Source organism: Macaca thibetana, chromosome 3, assembly GCF_024542745.1.
Source record: "Macaca thibetana thibetana isolate TM-01 chromosome 3, ASM2454274v1, whole genome shotgun sequence".
Taxonomy (NCBI): Eukaryota; Metazoa; Chordata; class Mammalia; order Primates; family Cercopithecidae; genus Macaca; species Macaca thibetana.
In genome coordinates this window covers 95,339,520-95,361,561 of record NC_065580.1, presented here as the reverse complement: position 1 = coordinate 95,361,561, position 22,042 = coordinate 95,339,520, and the positions used below count along the sequence as shown (strand labels likewise).

At 41.2% G+C, this 22,042-nt stretch overlaps 1 protein-coding gene across 5 annotated transcripts in view; it reads left to right on the top strand.

Moving 5' to 3' along the window:
- Positions 1 to 22,042, top strand: part of OSBPL3 (oxysterol binding protein like 3) — a 184,474-nt gene that overhangs the window by 58,734 nt on the left and 103,698 nt on the right. The window lies entirely within an intron of this gene.

The window sequence follows — 22,042 nt, the reverse complement described above, 5'->3', positions numbered from 1 at the left end:
CATAGATGTTGAGAAACTGCCAAAAGTCATGAATCTACTTTTACTAATCTACTTTTCATGTATCTTCCTTATAAAATACATTTTTGAAAAATCCAGCAATTTGGCTTTCTGTAAGAATGGCAAGTTCTTAAAAATTCCATAATGTGAACTCATGTTTGTTTTCATTTCCAAATTAGCAGAATTGTACTGAGGTTAGAACTCTGGGATAGTAGCTTAAGGAAGCCATAGGTCCTTCCTTCCCTCAGGCTTTAGAGATCCCTTGTGAAGGATTTGTATGTCTCAGTGGGAGTAGGATGGAATTCTCAATGTGGACCATGCCCTGTATTTGCTCCCCAGTTTAGGGTACCTGAGAGGTACCCTAGAGGGTACACTGTTTCTATTTCCTGCTGCTGCAGCCAGGATGCTTCCACTTCTGAGCCACATTCTGGAGTTGACCTTGGAAGGCGTGATTAGCTTGAAGTGCATTGCATAGGCCTCTCTGGGCTGGCCTAGGCACATGACCAAACATCTGTGAAAAAATGTGTTTTGAGTAGTGTCAAAGAGCTGATTTACAATTACCTTTTGGAGCTCAACCTCTCAAAAGTTGGGATTGTCTGTGCTTGCCCTGTTCATGTTGTTCATTTGACTGCAGACAGAGCAATTCAGGCTTTTCATTAGCCTGTGTCATTCTTTGGATTCGTGATGGGTTGATTTGTGTGAATATGGGTGTACATTTGTGTATCTATTTTAGCCTACATCATGATATTTCTGAGAATTAGAGTTGTTGTAACTTTTTTTTAAAAATGTGGGCTCGAGTCACTGCTAAATGTAAAGCAAGCATGTAGAGCAAAGATCAACCAATTGTTTCAGAGTTTGAAAGTCATTTTCATGTCACATCCAGATTAGACTTTTAGTCACTCTGTAAAGATTTTCATTAGACCTTGGATTACACATAAATAGATGCTCAGAGATCTAAGCTGGTGCTGCCTCCTGGGATAGAAGAAAGCCTTTGAGATCTTAGAAGACCCCAGGTACATTACTGGATATAGTTGTCAACAACTTCTCAGGTGAGTTCTAGGATGACTAATGTGGCAGCAGAATTGACAAGTCTTGTCATAATTTGTACAGGTGTTTCAATGTGTAGAGGTTGAATTTGACCTCTGACTTTTGCTATTTCATTCTTTCATTTCCATGAGTTCCTAGATGGTATAGATTTAATAGGCTTTATGTAGACTGATCCAAAATCACAGGGTTGATTTTATTTTATTTTGATTTTATTTGGTCATTTGTTTTCAACTGAGCTTGCTATCTTAAAGCAGTCTTGGTGGGGTTTTCATAACGTTCTCATTGGAGTTTTCAAGGGAGTTTTCCATTTAGATATAATTCACATACCACAAAATTTACTCTTCTGGAATATATGTCGGTAATTTTTTTAGTATATTCACAAAGTCTTGTTACCATCACCACTATGTAATGAATCTCTATCACTCAAAAAGAAACTCCATATTACTTTGTTTCCTTCAGCCTCTAGCCAGTCCCTGGCAAACATTAATCTATTTTCTGTCTCTATAGATTTGCTTATTCTGGACATTTTATGTAAGCGGAATCATATAATATATGGCCTTTAAAAAAAATCTGTCCTCATTCACTTAGTGTAATGTTTTACATGTTCATACATGTTGTAGCATGACTCACTATTTAATTTCTTTTTATGAATTAAATAATATTTCATTGTGTGGATATTCTACTTTTTATTTATGCATTCAGTTAATAGACATTTAGCTTTTTCTACTTTTTGACTATTATAAATAATGCTACTGTGAACATTCCTGTGTAAGATGTCGTGTAGACATACATTTTCATATGTCTGGGTTTATACCCGGCAGTGGAATTGCTGGGTCATGTGGTAACTCCATGTTGAACTGCCAGAAGGTTTTCCAAAGTTTACGTTCCCATCAAACTGTATAAGGTCCCAGTTTCTCCACATCCTTGATAACACTTGTTATTGTCTGTTAATTAATTAATTTTATATAAACATTTTAGTGGTATCTCATTTTGGTTTTGATTTGCATTTCCTTAATGGTTAATGACATTGAGCATCTTTTCATGTGCTTATTGGCCATTTTTTGTGGCTTCTTTGGAGGAGAAATGTTTATTGTAGTTATTTGCCCATTTAAAATATTGGGTTATTTGTTTTTTTATTATTGAGTTGTAAGAGTTCTTTATTCTGCATATTAGACCTGTATCAGATGGTCAGCAAATATTATCTCTCATTCTGTGGATTGTCTTTTTATTTTCTTAATATTGCCCTTTGAAGTGCAAAATGTTTTAATTTTGATAAAGTCTAGTTTATCACTTTTTCCCCCCTTAGTTGCTTGTGTTTCAAGTGCCATATATCAGAAACCGTCACCTAATCTGAGGTCAGGAAGAGTTACCCCTGTGTTTTCTTCTTAGAGTTTTATAGATTTAGCTCTTGCATTTATGTCTTTGGTCCATTTTGAGTTAATTTTTGTACATAGTGTGAGGTAGAGGGCTCAGCTTTATTCTTTTGCATGTAGATATCAAGTTCCAGCACCAGCACCATTTGTTTTAAAGGCCTTTATTCCCCCTTTGGATTATCTAGGCCGTTTTGTCAAAAATGAATGGACCATAAATGTGAGGGTTTAATGTCTACATTCTCAATCTTATTCCACTGATCTGTATGTCTGTGTTTATGCTAGGACACGTTGTCTTGGTGCCTGTAGCTTTGTAGTAACTCCGAATCACAGTGTGACTCCTCCAACTTTGAAAATACTATTTTTTGATGTGTTGCTGATGTCTGTCCTTCTCCCACACGTATTTTGAGATATCTTTTCTTTGTCATCATGAAGTCATATTGGAAATGCTATTTGAAGTGGCCATGAATTCATTTTCAGATCTAACCTCGGTATTTATATAAAAGGTGTGGATTTGGATGGAATCAGACATACTCCAAAAATTTGGCCGCTGGCTCTGTTTCTTAACTATAAAATGAAACTCTACCAAATCAAAGGGTAATTCTGGGAATTAAATATGTGACATACGTAAGAGCATCTAGCATTGTACCTGGGAAATATTAGGTACAAAATTTATGTCTGTTGCCTTTTCTAACCCCTTCTCATGGATGCAGAAGCTTTCTTGGTACCTTGTAATACAATTCTAAATTCTTCCTTAAAATCATTCTTCTTCCATTTAGAAACTGTTTTCTCCAGGGTCATCATAGGAATTGGAATTACTGAATTTTCTAGTCTGTGCTGAAATATTTGTATAATGTTTCAGACTAAGTTCACTGCTTTATCTCCAGTGTCTAAAACTGTGCCTGACCAATAGTAAGTGATCAGTGAACATTTGTTAAGTGAATACTAAATGTTGATCCCATTTTCTTATTTGCTTGGATAAATATAAAGTTAATTGCTTGTATATATGTTTCTAAGTGAGCCCACATAACAGTTGTGTGAATGTTTAATTACTGAGGTATTTTCCACAAGATTTTTATGAGTAGTTTATCCAGCTGACCTAGTATTTTAACTTTCTTGAGTGGCACTTCTTTCTTCCAAATACTCACATGTTCCCATCTAGATATTTTCTCTGTGGGGTAATTCCAGACCAAAATAGGAAGGATTGAGTCTGGGTAGTAAAGTTTAAACAGCAAGTGGAGAGGGGAGTGGGATATTGGGGATGGTAAAGACATGTGGTCATGAGAACCAAGGAGGGAAACTTAGGGAGGATAGGGTCAAGTAGGGAAGCACACTGCCAGCTTCTGACCATTGCCATGTTGTTTATGTGACAGTCAGTTTCTCATGACTCTGTTGACCTCTCAGGTCTATACATGAAACTATAAACAGAGAGTTTCCAGGTATCATTACTGGCTGCTGTGAGCCTGATACACACTGAGAAATGGCACCTGTCTTGTTATTATGTGCATCGAGAATAAGCCAACCTTTATAGGTAAGAGTGCAAGTCATTTTGTGGGCTTGTAGGATCCTGTCTAGGATCAGCCTAGACAGGATCGTCAGGCTGAAGGAATGTTGGTAAATGGGAAAGTGTTGCCTCAGAGAATGGATTCCATTATCAAATAGGTTTGGAATGAGTTCAACCAAGTTAACAGGTTTGGGTTTTGTTGTTGTTGTTTTTGTTGTTTAACTTCAGAATTTCTCAGAGCCAGTAATGTGCCAACATATGTTACATGGTGTCTTTAAGAGTGAATGTAAGAGCAGGACTTCCCAAAGATGACTAAAAGGCTCCCACAGAGAACCTTCGGGGACTGGTACTTGCCAGGGCATATTTTGCATAGTTATGGTTCAGGGTAATGCCTTTATTTCTCAGACATGAAGTCTTATTCTTTAGTCTTTTTCAGTTGCTGTTTCTAAGAACGGTCATGTCTGCTGATACATAACATAGAAGCTGACTGTGTCTGTTCTCTTACTAAGAACTGTCACAAAAATGAGAGCTTAAATTAGGAATTACAAAAAAATTGATGAAACTGTCTGTATAAGTGTATATATATAAGTTACAAAATATCCTATGCTCCAGGATATCAATATTTGGGTTTTTAAAATCTGTTACTTGTATTGCTCAGTCTGTGTGGTGCCTGATAATCCTTGATATAGCAAACTTGAAAATTCGATTTCTGTGAATTTTGTTCTAATGCACACTCCTTAAGATGGAGAACAAGGAAGAGGCAGGAGGACAAACTATGGAAAACATGACCACTGACTTCTGCTATAGAATAAACACAATATGGACCACTATCATGGTGCTGTGGTAGTAGATAAGCTTGTCACTGGAATGCATTCTTGGAGTTCTGTGGTAGAGCAAATTGTATATAGTTACAAACGTGGGTGCAGCCCTCTCTATTCCTAGGAATTCTTTTTCCTTCCCTCTCTCTACCCACACACTCATCCTTCCTTCCTTCTTCTAAGTCATCAAATAGGAGTTATTTATTTAATTCTCTAAAAAGAGAGAGAGAAATGGGAGAAAATGGAAGATGTCTTAGTGGCTGCTAGTAAACCTGGTTTGTGTGTGTTGGTGTGTGTCACCATTGTGGTGTAACAGCAGCACAGCTGGGAATCCCAGCATGGGTAATTTCCGTTGACATCTCTAGTGAAAATACCCAAACACCACGTTTTTCTTATCTGCATTGTCAGGGGGTTTCTACACTTCCCTACTAGATGATGGTGTTGGGAGGAGTGATATTAGGCAGATTCTTTCACCTGAGAGCATGGCACATAATGTATCTCCAACAATTGAGACACAGCCAGAGAAGAGGGTCAGGGAATGAAGAAGACTGATGGAGGTATATGAGTCAGAATCTGAGGTTGGGGAGTGTTGGGGGAAATGAGAGAAACACAGATCGGGTGAACAAATGGAAAAAGAACCATGCAAGCTAGAAAGGTAATTGCTGTTTTATTTTTACTTCAGTGATGTTTCCCTAATTTTAAAAAATTAGGCAAAAGAAAAAAAAGTTCAAAGGAGAAAGTAAAAAAGCTCAAGCAGAAGATAACAAATGTTAACATTTATTTCAGCCATGCCTTTGTACAAACAGTGAGAGAGGAACAGAAGGATGGATAAATGATGGGCAGAAATAATTGTGTAAGACTGGGTTCAAACAAAACATGGCTTTAAAAGTAAAACATTCAATTTGATGTTACTTGAATTTAACAAAAGGGAAATAAATTGTCCATTTTCTGAAAAGTAATTCTGTAGCATAAGAGTATTTGTTCTCTTAGGTTCAGAAAAGAGATGAAAACCGTCACGAGGTTGGGAGTCAGGATGGATTGAGAATAACAGGAAAACATGATAAACATCGAGTGCCTTCTCCCTCCGTCCCTGCCTGGCTTTCTGATGTATGCTGCTTGTTTTATTTTTGTTTTGTTAGGCTTTATAGTTTTAACACTCTGTAGCTCTAATTTCCCCTGGGTATCCCTCTACCTATTTATTCCTAATCAATGTACTGTTAACCATTGGTCTTTTTACTATGGCTTTTCATTCTTAAAAATTTAATGGGCTGGGCATGGTGGCTTACGCCTGTAATCCTAGCACTTTGAGATGCCGAGGTGGGTGGAACACTAGGTCAGGAGTTTGAGACCAGTCCGGCCAACATCATGGTGAAACCCCATCTCTACTAAAAATACAAAAATTAGCTGGGCGTGGTGGCAGGCGCCTGTAATCCTAGCTACTTGGGAGGCTGAAGCAGGAGAATAACTTGAACGCAGGAGGCAGAGGCTGCAATAAGCCGAGATCGCACCACTGCACTCCAGCCTGGGCAATGGAGCGAGACTCCGTCAAAAAAATTAAATAAATAAATAAAATTAGTGTTTGGTGAGCAACAGGGTGTTTTTTTTTTTTTTTTCCTTTCAGAAAGGGGTTTTGGGTGCCATATTCCTTGAATTTGGAAATATTTCATGTTTGAGGATTATTATGTTTGGAATAATCTGTTGCCTTTATTTTTGAAAGACAACTTTTCTATTGCCAAACTGTCTTCTAAAGAGGTTGCTCACATTTCTAGTCTACTAGCAATTTATGAGAATGCCTACTTTCCATGGGAGAACTTTAAAGACTTTGCCTGAAATGATAGAACTCTATTGGGTAGTGGCTGAAGTAAGGTGGAGTTGGTAAATCAGTGGCCAGATTATGGAAAAACTTACATGTTGGAGAATCAGCTATTTTCTTGGTGAGTTTCTCCTTTGTTTGACTGATTAACAACTTTCCAGCAGGTCAAATGAGAGCTATTGGGCAGCTTTGTGGAGCTGTTTACAGACTTTGTAAATTGTGTGGGAACCCTCTTAAAAGATTTCTCATTCTGTCTGCCTGCCCACTGTGGAAAGGCACCTCTCTGGCTGATGGTAGATTTTGGTTGCCATCTGAAGATAGTAGAAAGTGGTAAATAATTTCATCTACTAAAAAAATTGGCATCTGATTTTTTTTAACTGATAACTTTTTTGGTTATGAAGTATGGTCTTTTGCCTTGCCTGTTGTCTTGATACTGAGCAGTCCTTATGAGCCATTGCTAAATGATTTCCATTTGAAGCTGTATAAGCTGGAGGGTCTGGGCCTGTAGGGCAACTCATCTCTTGTAGTGACACAGTTTGAAGTACCTGTAAGTTTACACTGGGCTTTTTACTAAAAAACCTTGCTGATCTCATGTAGAAAACCAATAGCCTGTTTCATCCTTTGTTTCATTTTATCCAGACAATAGAGGAAATGGGAAAGAAAATTGCCCAGATGTGATTTCATACACTTAAGTTTTGGCCATCATACTTTGTGGTGACTCAGATGTACACCAGCCATTGACTTTTTTAGAGGAGGTGAGCAGGACACTCCTGGAAGATTTCAGGAGGCAGAAATGTGTCTAAGTTTGCCCATTTTGTGCTACAGAAAAAGGGGAGAAGATAGGTGGTTTGGAAGGGTATGGCCTAAAACTGGGCTCTCCAGTATAGTAGATGCCAGTCATCTGTGGCTATGGAAATTTCAATAATTTAAAATGAAATAAAATTTAAAATTTAGTTTCTTAGTTGCACTGGCCACATTTCATGCACTCACTGGGGCAAGTGGCTGGAAGCTACAATATTGGACAGCATCAAGTTCTACCGGCTAGTAGATGCTACTGGCTAGTAGAACCTGATGCTGTCCAATACTGGCTGTGCTGTCCAATGGCTGGCTTTGGTCTGCGTGCTGATCTTTTCTTTCCCTGATCCTGCGGGGTTCATTCCAGCCTTAAGAGTTGGGCTCTTGTCTCTTCTCCCTTGTTACCTCTACTTTCTATCTTGAGCTTACTCACATCGTGGTGGCTGAGTTGAAGGGCAACACCCTGAGACAACAGAACAAGCGTAAGTTACATTGCCATTTCTAATGCAACCTCAGAAGTCACGTAGCATCATTTCTGCCATAATTAGAAGCCACTCAAATTGGAAGGATGGGAATATAGAAGCCACCTGTTGATGAAGAAGTGTCACTGTCACTTTGTTAGAGGAGCATGTGGGATGGGATGTACATTGGTGTGGTCATCTTTGAAAAATACATCTTCCACACCCAGTAATGAATCAGAACTGGCATCAGCTTGCTGTAAGCCATAAATAAGCCTTGACGTCTGCCTTGGGTCTGGAGACTGGGTGCTTCTCATTTTCGGGAGCTATGATGGTCATTGTTCTGGGCTAGGGCTGTTCTGTCTTTGGGTGTGAGGATGGGAGAGTTGCCTTTTGCATAGTACTCGGAGTTCTTTGATGAAAAACGGTAAGCACAGAATGGTTTATTAGAATGCCCTTAATGTGCTAAACTCCCTAAATCAATGGATGTCTGCAATGAATCTGCAACATAGGGGAATATGCAAGGAAGATCAGGGCCCTGGTTGCTGGATTTGATTTTTAAAATTAATTTGATGGAAGCCAGCTTAGAGTTTTAACACATTACTTATATCCCACATTTTGACTTACATTTTCTTATTTGTAATTCCTATGAACTATTATTTTTTGGTAACATTCTCACTAGATGTAAACTCCTAAATAATTAAGATCCATCTTTCCACAAATTTTTAAAGTTTGATAAATGGATACTTGAGAATGTTTTCTTACTTCTGAGATAAAATAAGTTTAGTAAAATTCTTCTGGCAGCTAGTGTGAAGGAGAGGGAACACAGGTTATCAATTTGATAAACAAATAACGTGCCACCTACCGTGTCAATTAAGAAAAAACAAAAACAAGAATGGGACAGAGTCTTCAAATTGCTTTTAGTCTATACACTCTACTGAAGAGAATAAAATAGCCATGCCATTGTTAGCACTGGGAACAGAGGTGCTTTTAGATTTTTCTTGCCTTTTTAGCTCTAGTCTACCAGTAACCACCCCACCTTTTTAAAACCTGTTTTCTCTGCCTTTTCCTTTTATGTCTCTCTTTTTACCAGTTTGTACTAGTTTAAAAGTGTCTCAGGTTAAATTTTTTGCAGTAATCTTTCTTTCCCCTAGAAGTGAGTAAAACTTCCTGTATCCCTTTTTCTCCCTACCTACGTTCCCTAAATTAGTGATTCTCTTACAAGGAATTGCTTATTATCGCCCCTGCAGTTTTGGAAGAATATCTCCAAAATATATCTTGGGGACTTAGATTTATAGAATTTGGTTTAAGCTTAAATTCTCAGTCCCAGGGTTATTTTTAGTTAAGTGGACAAACAAACTTGAAGTGTGTACATCTCATACATGACCCACTAGGGTATTTTGTTTCTCGTTATTTGAGAGTGTTCAGTTAGCACTTATAGAGCATTGCCCATTGTTAGCTGGCTGTTTACATTTCTGAAAAGATGATAAGTAGATTTTTATAGGAAATAGGGAAGTTTTAAAACTTCACATTCACATTTCATAGTAACTCAATTGATAGTCTTTTTAGATAAGTAATGAAATGCTGTCTGTGGTTGCCAATTGTTAAAACTCTACCAAGCTTCCGCAAGCAGTTGTCAGTTAAGGGAGTGTAACAACACCCACTGATAAAATTCAAACCACCAGATGTTATTTTAAGTTCTTGGGTGGTGCTATCTTTTCTTACCCTTTAAACTGCTAAGTCACATCCTGCTTTGCATTTCAATTTGGTATAAATTGGATGCAGCAGACATAGGCCTGGCATAAGATGCTCAAACAAAATTAAATACCAAAATTAAAGAAGGCAGTTCTGTGGAGTTAATCTGTCATTTCTGGATGCAAGATTATGTTACAGCAGTGGCTTAACTCTTGCTGTTTATCCAAATCACCTGGGAGCGTCTCAGGATGCCCTTGCCCTGGCCTCATCCCCAATATCTGGACCAGTTGGTATGAAATGGCACCAGGCTTTGGGATTTTGTAGAAGCTTCCCAGGGTGATCCTGTCATGCAGCCAGGGTTGGGGTTGAGAAATGTTGTAGGAGGTGCCCCTCCCTGCCCAGCTCACAGCTTTGTCCTCCATGCTTCTCTCTACCTAGTCAAGCCCTAGCCACATCTTCATGGCTCCCTGCAGGCCACCTCTTCCCAAGCTTTTTCTCACAACTACAGCCCCACCGACCTCTTCCCTTGTGACTGCCCACAGCACCTACCAGATGGCCCACCGTGGGGTGTATTCTGGCTTATTTCATTTGTGACATCTTCTTGCTCTGATCACAGTGGTTTTCCTCCTTGGATTAAGCTTCTTTCACTTAGTTTCCGTCACTGAAGGGTTAGCACAGCAGTGGACACATAGTAGTTACTTTATAGGATGTATACTGAATTGAGTTTTCATCAGTGTGCCTGTCTTCTTTTGGCCACCTGTTTTTCCACTTGTAGCTTCCTTTATTAGCCCACATTTACTCATAAGTATTTCTTCCTTGTAAGGTGTGGAAGGACACATAAGAGTAACTAAACTACAGAAGGAGGAGGAAAACTCAGCCCATTTCTGATTTCTCCATTCAGGAATGGAGGAGTTGTCATAGGACCTATGGACTTATCTCTCTCCATTCAGAACATTGATTCATCCTGATCTGTAGTGACTCTTGGGACCACATGGGTGACAAATGCAACATGAAAGGGGCTGGCTTGCTGGAGAAGGTGAAAATTATTTGAGGATTGGATCTTTACCGTCTATCCTATTTTGAGAATTTGAGATTATTTTAGGCCAGGATAATATACACCTTCAAATTGAAAATAGTAGCTTTTGGCTGAGTGTGATGGCTCACACCTGTAGTCTCAGCACTTTGGGAGGCCGAGGCAGGTGGATCACCTGAAGTCAAGAGTTTGAGACCAGCCTGACTGACATAGCGAAACCCTGTCTCTACTAAAAAGTACAAAAGTTAGCCAGGCATGGTGGCATGCGCCTGTAATCCCGGCTACTCAGGAGGCTGAGGCAGAAGAATTGCTTGAACCCGGGAGGTGGAGGTTGCAGTGAGCTGAGATCGCACCACTGCGCTCCAGCCTGGGCGACCAAAGGGAGACTCCGTCTTAAAAAAGAAAAAGAAAAAGAAAGTAGTAGCTTTCCTTATTTTGTCAAACAATGAAAAGGATTCTTATTGCCAGAGGTTCCTGTTTCTGGCACAGAAAGCTGGCCAGGACAGAGGTGATTGGCAGCTTTCTGTGAAGACGTACAGAGGTGACCTAAAGTTCCTAATTTTAAGGCATGCCAGCTTCTTAGGGCCAACGTTATTTGTACTATACCTGTGTAACTGAGAGATCCAAAAATTAAGTGACTTTAACAAGATTAAAGTTTATTTCTGTCTCATGTAACTGTTCAGATATTGTTATTCCTTAGCTGGCATGGTGACACTACGGTCTTCAACTAGTGGCTTTCATTTCTGGGTCCAGCTATCAGCACCTCACAGCCCTCAGGAATGGGGAAAGGGCAGGGAACATGTGCATGTCTTTTAGGATCATGACCTGGAAGACAAACAGCTCTGCTCACATCTCATTGGCAGCCCTTAGTCACAAGCCCCCACCAAGCTGCAAAGAATGCTAGAAGTGTAAGCCTCTTATTAGATGCCCATGAACCAAACTAAAACTCGAGAGTTCTATTATTAAAGAAGGAGAGAGTGGATATTGCTGGATAATAAGCCATGGCATGCATGCTAACTTGCCAAAATATCGGATCTTATCAGTTATCACCCCTGTTCACTGGTAAAAATACACTAAATGTCAAAAGAAACCTCAAATGTATTAAGAGTTCTATGAAGTCATGGTAGGAAAGTAAAGAACTTGAGGGGGATGTGTGATATCTCTACCTTTTGGGGAAAGGTAGACCACGAGCTTGAAGAGGACGTGGAAAGTATACACGTAACTACAGCACAGATAGTGTTGACAAGCAGAGTTTGGTTTGTGGAGCAGGCTCTTGCCATCTTTTGAGGACAAGTGTGTTTGGCAAGAGATTTGCTAACCCGTTTAAGAGAGTTGAACTGAAATTTGATGGGAAGGAAAAATGTCAAAACTTGATTGGCTGGCCAGGTGTGGTGGCTCACGCCTATAATCCCAGCACTTTGGGAGGCTGAGGCGAGCGGATCACAAGGGCAGGAGATGGAGACCATCCTGGCTAACACAGTGAAACCCCATCTCTACTAAAAATACAAAAAATTAGCCGGGCGTAGTGGCGGGCGACTGTAGACCCAGCTACTTGGGAGGCTGGGGCAGGAGAATGGCGTGAACCTGGGAGGCGGAGCTTGCAGTGAGCCAAGATAGTGCCATTGCACTCCAGCGTGGGCGATAGCGACACTGTGTCTCAAAAAACAACAACAAAAAAAACTTGATGGGCTGGAGAACAATAGGCAGAGCAAAGATAAGAAGACCAATAACAGGAGGAGAATGTCAGTAATTTCTTTTTTAAAAAGCCTGGGCAACTGGTTGGTTATAATACCTGCAGCTCTTTGCCATTGCGCAGCCTATGAGAATGAAGCAAAATAAACTTGAAACACTAAAACTTGAATATAGATAGCATCACTGGATCTGTCTCACCATGGTTAGCATGATTCTCATGACTAGAATATGATTTTAGAAGGGGATGTTTTACTGTAAAGAAGCAGTTTTCAGGAAATCTAGACCTTAATGATGAATCCCTGGGTAAGGGGGCATGGTAAGGAAGAAAGATTGTAATAGGATCAGTATTATGGATGGCCAGATGGAGTCTATGGAGGGCGCTCTCTTCTCAGAAACTGAAACTTTAGAATGAATACCACATGTGCTGATAAAAAGGAGATTCAATCAGATAATCACCCACTGGATGTTTCATTCTGCTAACTTCTGATAAACTCTTGACTTGTTTTTCCGATTATTTAATTTTTAAGAAGACTGAAAAGATAATGCAGAGATTGATAGCTCTGGGTTTCTTTCTGAGCCAACAAAGAGGCATTAGCCAGTGATGGAAAGTGGCAGGAATCAGGAATTGAAATCACCAAAGAAGGATGCCTTGGGCATAACATCTCTATGATACTAGAAATATCTGAAACAAGTCAGAGAAAAGAGAGAAATGATGTCTCTTGTGGCCAAAGACTTAAACTGGCAAGGAGATCTCACAAGGAAGGAATAGCTAAAATATTCTGAGATACATAAGTAATCCCAAGTGATTCCAGTGAACAGTAAAGACAGAAGGCTCCTATGGGAATAAATAAATGTGCTCACACAGAGAACTCTTTCCCTGGCTCAACAAAGATTGCTGCCAGTCTTTGTAAGTCACTTTTCCACAGACTGTAGAAATGTGAATAAAATCCAGTCCTTGAGTGAGATGTAGACCCAACATCTAGCAGTCAGGATATGAAGAGTGAGTCAGGGTACAGGAAACGTGACTAATACTTTCAGGTAGCACAAAAGTAAAGCAGAGTCCAAGAGGAAACAAACCCATTTGGAGTGGAAGAGAGGTTGAGAAAAGGCTTCATGGAGAAGGCAGTGCTGAAAGCCATCTTCAGAAGATGGAGGACTTTGCCACAGACAGAAGAGAGAAAGTGAGTTAGGAGGGTGCTCCGTGAAGAAGGACTCACTAGGACGAAGAGAGAGTACAGAATGCAGGGTTTGTATATGTGAGTTGTTAGAGATGAAGTTTGAGTAATAACAGCCAAAGTGTAACTGAGTGATGTCTGGCAAGGACTGTACTGAGTGTTTTACATGCATTATTTTAGTCAGTCTTCACAAAACCCTGTGAGGTTAGTACAGTTATTCATGCCTGCTTTTGCATGATGAAGCAACTCAGACATTTAGCCACAGAGTGAGTGAGAGGTAGAGCCAGAATCCAAAGCCAGTAAAATGCAACTGTATAGTGGAGGGTTTTGCCTGCCAGGCCTTGCTATTTTACTTAAGCCTGTAGGCATTGGGAATTTGGAGCAGGGGAGAGCCTGGAGATAAATTGAACTAGGGAGTGAATATAGGGATTGAAGTGCTGGGAGAGAAAATGTGGAGTCAACTGCAGGGCCTAATGGTGGTCTAAAATGGATCAGTTGTTTTGAGAATAGAAGAATATAAAACACATTGAGGGGTGATGAGGTCAGTGTCAGGGAGAGATAGAATCTACGCTACTGGGTGCTCTGGGAGAGGGAGTTTGGTTGGATTAGTAGAGGGTGGGTGTCTTAATCAGAGTCAGGAAAGCCAGTGGCAGGTGTTAATATCAGCATGAGGGAGTAATGAGCATAAGCTTGCTGTTCCAGTGATGAATCCAGGGCCAACACCAGGCTGGGGACTGGAGTGGGGGTAGGGAGCTGTGTAGAGACTTTACTAAAGTCGGGGGCCTGTAAGGTGATCAAGAGCTCAAGTGCATAGAGAGAAATGGATGAGGGACCAAACTTTGGTGAGTGCCCGTGGAACTGGGAGAGGAAAAGAGGAGCCAGTAAGCAACGCTTTAAAGACAAGAAGCATCAGCACTCCTATGTTCACAGAAACACTGTTGATGATAGCCAAGATGTGGACACATCCTAAATGCCCATCAACAGATGAATGTGTGAAGACACTGTGGTAGGAACAGAGTGGTCAGTGGCCTGGAGAGCAACATGCCCATGTATGCTTGTGACTACTGCAATAAATACCTCACTCATGACTCTTCATCTGTGAAAAAGATATTCTACAGTGGTATCTACAAAGAGAATATGAAAGACTGCTGTCAGAATGGGGTGGAAGAGCAGGCTCAGAGCCTGATGGACGAAACATGGCTGCACTTCAACAAGGAAAGTTTCCTCCTACTCCATTCTCTGCCCCTCTCCAGCAGGGGCAATGATCCCACCTTCCCCCAAGTCTCCCTGCTCCTCTTTGCCCTGGTATGATGCCAGCACCTCCTATAAGGGGCCCTCTCGTGATGTCAATGATGGGTTCTCCTCCTCCTGGGATGATGACAGTGGGACCTGCTCCTGGAATGAGGCTGCCATGGGAGGTCATATGCCAATGATGCCTAGGCCCCCAGTGATGGAACCTCCCACCTGCTCCATGATGATGCCTGCTGAGCCCAGAATGACTCACTATGCAGATGAGAACAGCAGGGAGGCCTCTTTATATCAGTTTCCTGTTACTTCTTCTGCTTCACCAGGAGATCATGGTGCTGTGACTCTGGGTGATTTCTCTTTTTTTTGAGATAGACTCTGACCCAGGCTAGAGTACAGTGGCGCAATCTTGGCTCACAGCAACATCCGCCTCCCAGGTTCAAGCAATTCTCCTGCCTCGGCCTCCCAATAGCTGGGATTACAGGTCCCCGCCACCATGCTTGGCTAACTTTTGTATTTTTAGTAGAGACAGGGTTTCAACCATGTTGGCCACGCTAGTCTTGCACTCCTGACCTCAAGTGATCCGCTCACCTCGGCCTCCCAAAGTGCTGAGATTACAGGCATGAGCCACCGCACCTGGCCACTGGATGTTTTCTTAACAGCATGGCAAGGAAGACTTATGCCTTCTTCCTATCAAAGAGAGTAGTTTTGGAGCCCATACTCATCAGTATGGAGTCATGACTCTTAGCCCTGGACGCCTGTGAGAATGTCCTAAGGAGCTTATTCCGCCTCAGTCACGGACTCTGGGCTGGGGCCTGGGCCTCAGTATTTTGTAAAAGCTCTTCACTAGTTTGCAGCCAGGGTTGATAACAATTGGTCTAGACTTTTCTGAAATTTCCTTCCTGTTTCTAATAATCTTCACAGGATCTACCCAATTTTCATTTTCCGATACCTATCTCACTCTCCCTCATCCGGCATAGCTTACTGTCAAGTCCCATGAAGACTGAAGTCATTCAGTTCCTTCATCTGTTTGGGCTAAATTGGTATCCAGAACCCATTTAGCAGAGCTGGGTGCACATTTCCTATCTCTTCTCTGTCGTGGGTTTCAAGTTTGTCTTCTCTGTGGTTATTCTATTCTTTCCCGTTAGTACTTCTCCTTTAAGAAAAAAGATCGAAAACAAGTGGGATTGGAGCAATCCTCTTGGCCTCGGATGCTTTGTGCAGAGAGTTTCCCCACCCAGAAGCTTATCTTCTATTTGTGCATCTGGCTCTGGCTATGTGTCCACAAAGCCCTTTAGTTTTCACCACTGCTGTTTGCAAGCCTTGGCTTGCTCCTGATACCAGTCCTGCAGGCATTATTCCAGCATGGTTGTGCAACACTCTTGATTATGAGCCTGGCAGTACGCTGTTCTAGTTCCTCTTAACTTTACACACACACACAGACACACACACATGTTTATTATGATCAGAACACTTAACTGAAACTCTGTATCCATTAAACAATAACTGGCATTCTCCCTTCCCCCCAGCCCCTGACAGCCACCATTCTCCTTTCTGTTTCTATGAATTTGATTGTTTTAAATATCTCATATAAGTGGAATCATGCAGTATTTGTTCTTCTGTGACTGGCTCATTTCACTGAGTGTAATGTCTTCCAGAGTCATCTGTGTTATTGCCCATTGTAAGATTTCTTTAGTTTTTTATGGCTGAATAATATTCTGTTGTATATATAGCTGTCCCCTGGTATCTATGGGGTACTGGTTCTGTGATCGCCGCAAATACCAAAATTCATGGATGTTCAAGTTCCTGATATAAAATGGCAAAGTATTTGCACATAACCTGTGCACATCCTCCTGTATATTTAAATCATTTCTAGATTACTTATAATACCTAACACAGTGTAAATGCTATGTAAATAGTTGCTATACTGTATTGTCTTAAAATCTGTATATTTTCATTGTTGTATTGTTATTGCTGGAATACTGTTGCTCTGTGGTTGGCTAAAGCCACAGATGTGAAACCTGCAGATACCGAGGGCTGACTGCATATACCACAACTAAAAGAGCTGACAGTTACATTTTAACATTTCAACTGTACTTTTTCTGTCCCACTTCTCCCCTCCAAAATTATTCTCTTTGATAGGAAGAGGGAGTAAGTCTTCCTTGTCATGCTGTTAAGAAAACATCCAGTGGCCAGGTGCAGTGACTCACACCTGTAATCCCAGCACTCTGGGAGACTGAGGTGGATGGATCACTTGAGGTCAGGAGTTTGAGACTAGCCTGGCCAACATGGTGAAACCCCATCTCTACTAAAAATACAAAAATCAGCCAGCTGTGGTGACACCTACCTGCAATCCCAGCTACTCGGGAGGCTGAGACATGAGAATTGCTTGAACCTAGGAGGCAGAGGTTGCAGTGAGCTGAGATCTCACCTCTGCACTCCAGCCTGGGTGACAGAGTGAGACTCTGTCTCAAAAAAAAAAAAAAATTGGTGAGAACATGGTAGCCAGTGGGGAGGACACAGCCTGATGAAGTCAACCCTACAGCAAAACCCACTGTCCCGAGTGACATCTGTGGTCAGGGGTCAGGGGATATGTGCCAGTAGTGAGGCCCATGTGAACAGGAGGAGGGACTCAGCATTGGAGCAAAGCCCTGGGCATTCAGGTATTGAGTGTTGGCAGACACAGGGGTAGATGTGTAGCAAACATCTGTCTTTTTTAGGGAGGATGTCAGACTTCTGAAAAGTCCACTTGAGATACTCATAAACATATCTGTTTGGTGATGCTCTTGTGAACAAGGTAGAAAACCAAGATCTGAGTCAATAGCATTTCTTCTGGTATTACATCGATAGTATTACATTTGCATAAAAATCATTTGGAAATTATCTTTCCCTCCTTCTCCCAATCTGCCTGCAAGTGCCCTCTCCCAAGAATCCTACCAGCTTTGAATTGTCCATCGATGAACTTCAAAAGGCTAGTAGTAAGCAACAATGGCCACTTGGGTCTCTCTTGATCTCTTCCTTTCTTCACTGGCAAGTATCTTTGATATGTGGCTTTCTGATTCTGTGAGCTAGAGGCTATTATTTGTGTCTACTCTTTCCTCATTTTTCACTTGTTCTAAGGACATTTGTGGCCATAGGAACTGTCAAGTTGAGGCTGGGAGCCGTAGGGCTCACCCAGAAGATGAAATGGAAGGCATCTTAGTGTTGGAAGCCAAGTATTAGGTTAGTACACAAGTCATTGCGGTTTTTGCCAATGAGAAAACCACCAGTACCAGAACATCTTGCCAACAGCCCAGCAGCACCTTATCTTACTTTCTAACTTAAGAAAAAAAGGTAATTTATTTACACATTGTCATATTCCACAGAGTTTTCACTGCACATGGAAACCGTCCGTAGTTGAGAGAATTGGAGCACAGTGATGATAGAGGGAAGCCAAGCACAGAGAAATACTCATCTCTTGCTACTGAGGATTATCAGTGGTGAGCCATCAATTTGACCCTCTGTCCATCCTAGTGCCTCAGACAAAGAGGGACGTGCTCCGTTCACAGTCTCTGAAAGCCAAGAATAAGCCAGTCGTTTAGGCGTGGAATTCGAGAGTCCTTTCTTTATTATTATTATTTTTTCTTTTCTCTTGTAAATGACCATAGAAGAGACTTTTAAAAAAAAGAAGCCTCTGTACAGTGTTAGTTGGTGTGACCATTTTGAATAGCAATTTGGAATATCCAGTAAAACTAAAACTAGTCCTACCTTAAGATGCAGCAGTTCCACTTGCTTTAGAAAATTACCATCACAGCCTCACGGGGAGCAGATACAAGTTGTTCATTGCATCACCATTTTTAATAGGAGAGAGTCAGAAACATCTGAACGAGTAAGTTCAAGGCATAGTTATGTTGCAGGAGTGGAATAGAACGTGTGTTTTTGTGTGTGCAATAATTTTCAGTGAAAATAAGCCAGCTGCAGAAAGAAGTTAAGTTTAAGAAAACCCAGAAAAATGGTGAGTATGTATGTGTGGAGACCTATTAATTTTGGATGATAGTAATATGGATATTTGTATATCCTTTGCGTTTTTCTGATTAAAAGAGTAAAATACCCATTGTGATGTTGTGCAGGATGGTGACCAGTACATCCTACACTACCTAACTTACAGCAACGTGATTGCCTTCTGCTAAATGGTCTTATATGGATTAGCTCATCTAATCACCTCAACAACCCCTTTCAGGGAGATCCTTTAATTATTCCCATTTTGCAAATGAAAAATTGAGATCTAGAGAGACTAAAAGCTTAACCTAAAGCAACTTAGTAAGGCTGGCCTTGAACCTGGGCAGTTAAAGTCCACAGCTTTTAGTCTTTATTATACTGCTTTACAAAATTTTCTAGTATCGTACAGTGGGTTGGTTATTTATTTATTGGCAGCAATCATCTCATTGTACGGGCATACTCCTAGAAGACAATGCAGGGAAAGCAGTTCTTAGAGATCAGAATAGGGTAGTTCCATTATCAGATGATATGGCTTGAGCTTGGTGCACACACTGTCTTGTCCTTTTGGATCATTTAATGGTGGCTCACAGCCCAGAAGCACCTTGTCAACCCTGGTCCTACACCAGAAATACCTGTGGAGGTTTAGGAATACCAAAGCCTGGCCCCACCAGAAATTTCAACATAATAGACCTAGGATAGGGTCTGTTTATTAGCATTTTTAAAAGTTTCTCACATAATTTTAGTATGCACTCCGAGTGTGATCCACTGAATGATACAGTCTGTACAGTACAGAGTTCAAAGTTATAATGTTTGGCAAGAACCTGGTGCATGGGTGTTTTGTGTTGAGGATCAAGGACAGGTCCATATGTGTTGATCTTGATGACCAGATTGCAGCTAATGTCCTGTGAAATCATGGCTCTTAATCAGGATAAGGCAATGCATATTAGCAGGATAGATCTGTCTTACCAACTCGGTCTCTCTCTCTCTCTCTCTCTTTTTTTTTTTTCTTTTTTTTCCTAGATGTAGTCTTGCTCTGTCACCCAGGCTGGAGTACAGTGGCGCCATCATGGCTCACTGCAACCTCCACCTCCTGGGTTCAAGCAGTTCTCCTGCCTCAGCCTCCCAAGTAGCTGGGATTACAGGAGCCTGCCACCACACCCAGCTAATTTTTATATTTTTAGTAGAGACGGGGTTTCTCCATGTTGGCCAGGCTGTCTTGAACTCCTGACCTCGTGATCCGCCCACCTTAGCCTCCCAAAGCGCTGGGATTACAGGCATGAGCCACTGCACCTGGCCATCTCTCTCTCTTTTTTTTTTTTTTTGAGACAAGATCCGACTCTGTCGCCCAGGCTGGAATGCAGTGCAGTGGCAAAATCTCGGCTCACTGCAACCTCCGCTTCCCAGACTCAAGTCATCCTCCCACTTCAGCCTCCCCAGTAGCTGGTACTACAGATGTGTACAAGCATGCCCAGCTAATTTTTGTATTAGGTTGGTGCCAATGGCAAAATCCGCACTTACTTTCACACCAACCTACTACTTTTTGTAAAGACGGGAGTTTCACCATGTTGCCCAGGCTGGTATTGAACTCGTGAGCTCAAGCGATATACCTACCTTGGCCTCCCAAAGTACTGGGAGTACAGGCATGAGCCACCATGCCCGGCTGGCCAACTCTGTCTTTTAGTTTTCTGGAGAGCTGTTTGAGGAATTTTGCCATGATGACGAAGTGTGGCAGTGGAGACTGGAAGCACATGTATCTGGTACTTGCTATCCCTTGATTAAGGAGTAGCTAAGCAGTCGGACAAAATTTTTGTCAGAAAAGAACTCAGGGTCTACTCCAATCACTGACAGATTTACAGTAAGTCCTCATGTATCTTCATTGATAAGTTCTTGGAAACTGTGACTTCAAGTGAAACAATATATATGAAGCTAATTTTACCATAGGCTAATTGATAAAAACAATGGCATATTTCCTGTGGCATATTTCTGGTCACAAAAAACATCACCAAACTTCTAAATAACAAAGTTAAATAAAGCAACATTACTCGAGGACCTTCTGTATACCAGAGGCCTAAACATTCTATGCCGTGGATGTAATATTAGCCTGTGGCAGTGGTTCTTGGACTTGTGCATTCAGGTCACCTGGAGAACTTGTGAAAAACAGATCCCTGGGTCCCACTCTCAGTTCCTGATTTTGTAGGTCTGTGGTAGGGTCGGAGATTTTGCATTCCTAACAAGGTCCCAGGTGATACTGATGCTGCAAGTCTGAGGACCACTCTTTAAAAACCACAGGACTACGATGATGATAATAAAAGAGGGTTTTAGCTTCCTACCCTCTGCCATATCACATGTACACAAATAGAAGGATTGGCTCGGAGTCAAATAAGATGGGTTGAAAGCTACAGGCTAAGTCAGTTATGTTCTCAAACTTTAATGTAAGCAAAAAACACCCAGGGTATGTGTTAAACATGGAGATTATCAGGCCCGTCCCTAGATAGACATTCTGGTTCAACTCATCTAAAATGGAGCAAAATCTGCATTGTAAGTAAGATCCAGAAGACTTTGAAAAAGGTGGATCTGGACACTTTGAGAAATTGTAGGTGATTGTACAGTTATGGGTATTCACAGTGGGTTGGCAAATTCGTATGCAGAAATGCTAATTAACAAGCAAATTAATGTCAGGCTGCAGAGACCTCCATGTCCTTGGTGCTCTTCTTGTTAGTAAATCTCCAAGTATAATTTACTTGGGTGAGTATAGAATTCATATGCCTGTGCAATCTATGTATGCCATGACAAAGAAGTCAGCCAATGACCATTGGTCTCCAGAAATATCTTGACATGGGCCAAAATTAACATGAGATAATTTAGTAATGAATTATAATGTTGGTAATAATAATAGAACAGTCAAGTCCTGAATTTTAGTTAAAGGAAGTAGAGGAGTCCACTTCAGAAAGAAGGAAGCCCAACTTCTCAGAAATCCCTATGACCTAACAGTCCCAGTAAGAACACTGAGAGCTGGAAAGAGATGCAGGTTCCCCTAAAGCTAAGGCAAATCCAGCAGTATTAACAGTTGCAGTGTGGTTGAGGCCAGGAAGGTTGTCATTGCCTTCTCTTCTGCTCTGTCCAGACCACACCTGGAGCTTGTCTTTAAATCTGGGCATCATTGTGAGAGAAGCACAAATTGAAGGGTGATCAGAGTTGAACATCTGGGATCCCAAGGGTTCTTGATCCTTGTCCCATTAGAAATGGATGATGATGACAATGAGGCTGTTCAGTCAAGAGAAGAAAAGATTTGCTGGGTGGGATGTGGGGATGGTAGGTTATGGTTAAAAAAATGTTCTGTCTTGTTCTATGTAGTTACCAAGGGCAAATCTAGGAGCAGTGTGTGAAATTATAGTGAGTCATTATTTCAGCTCTAAATAATG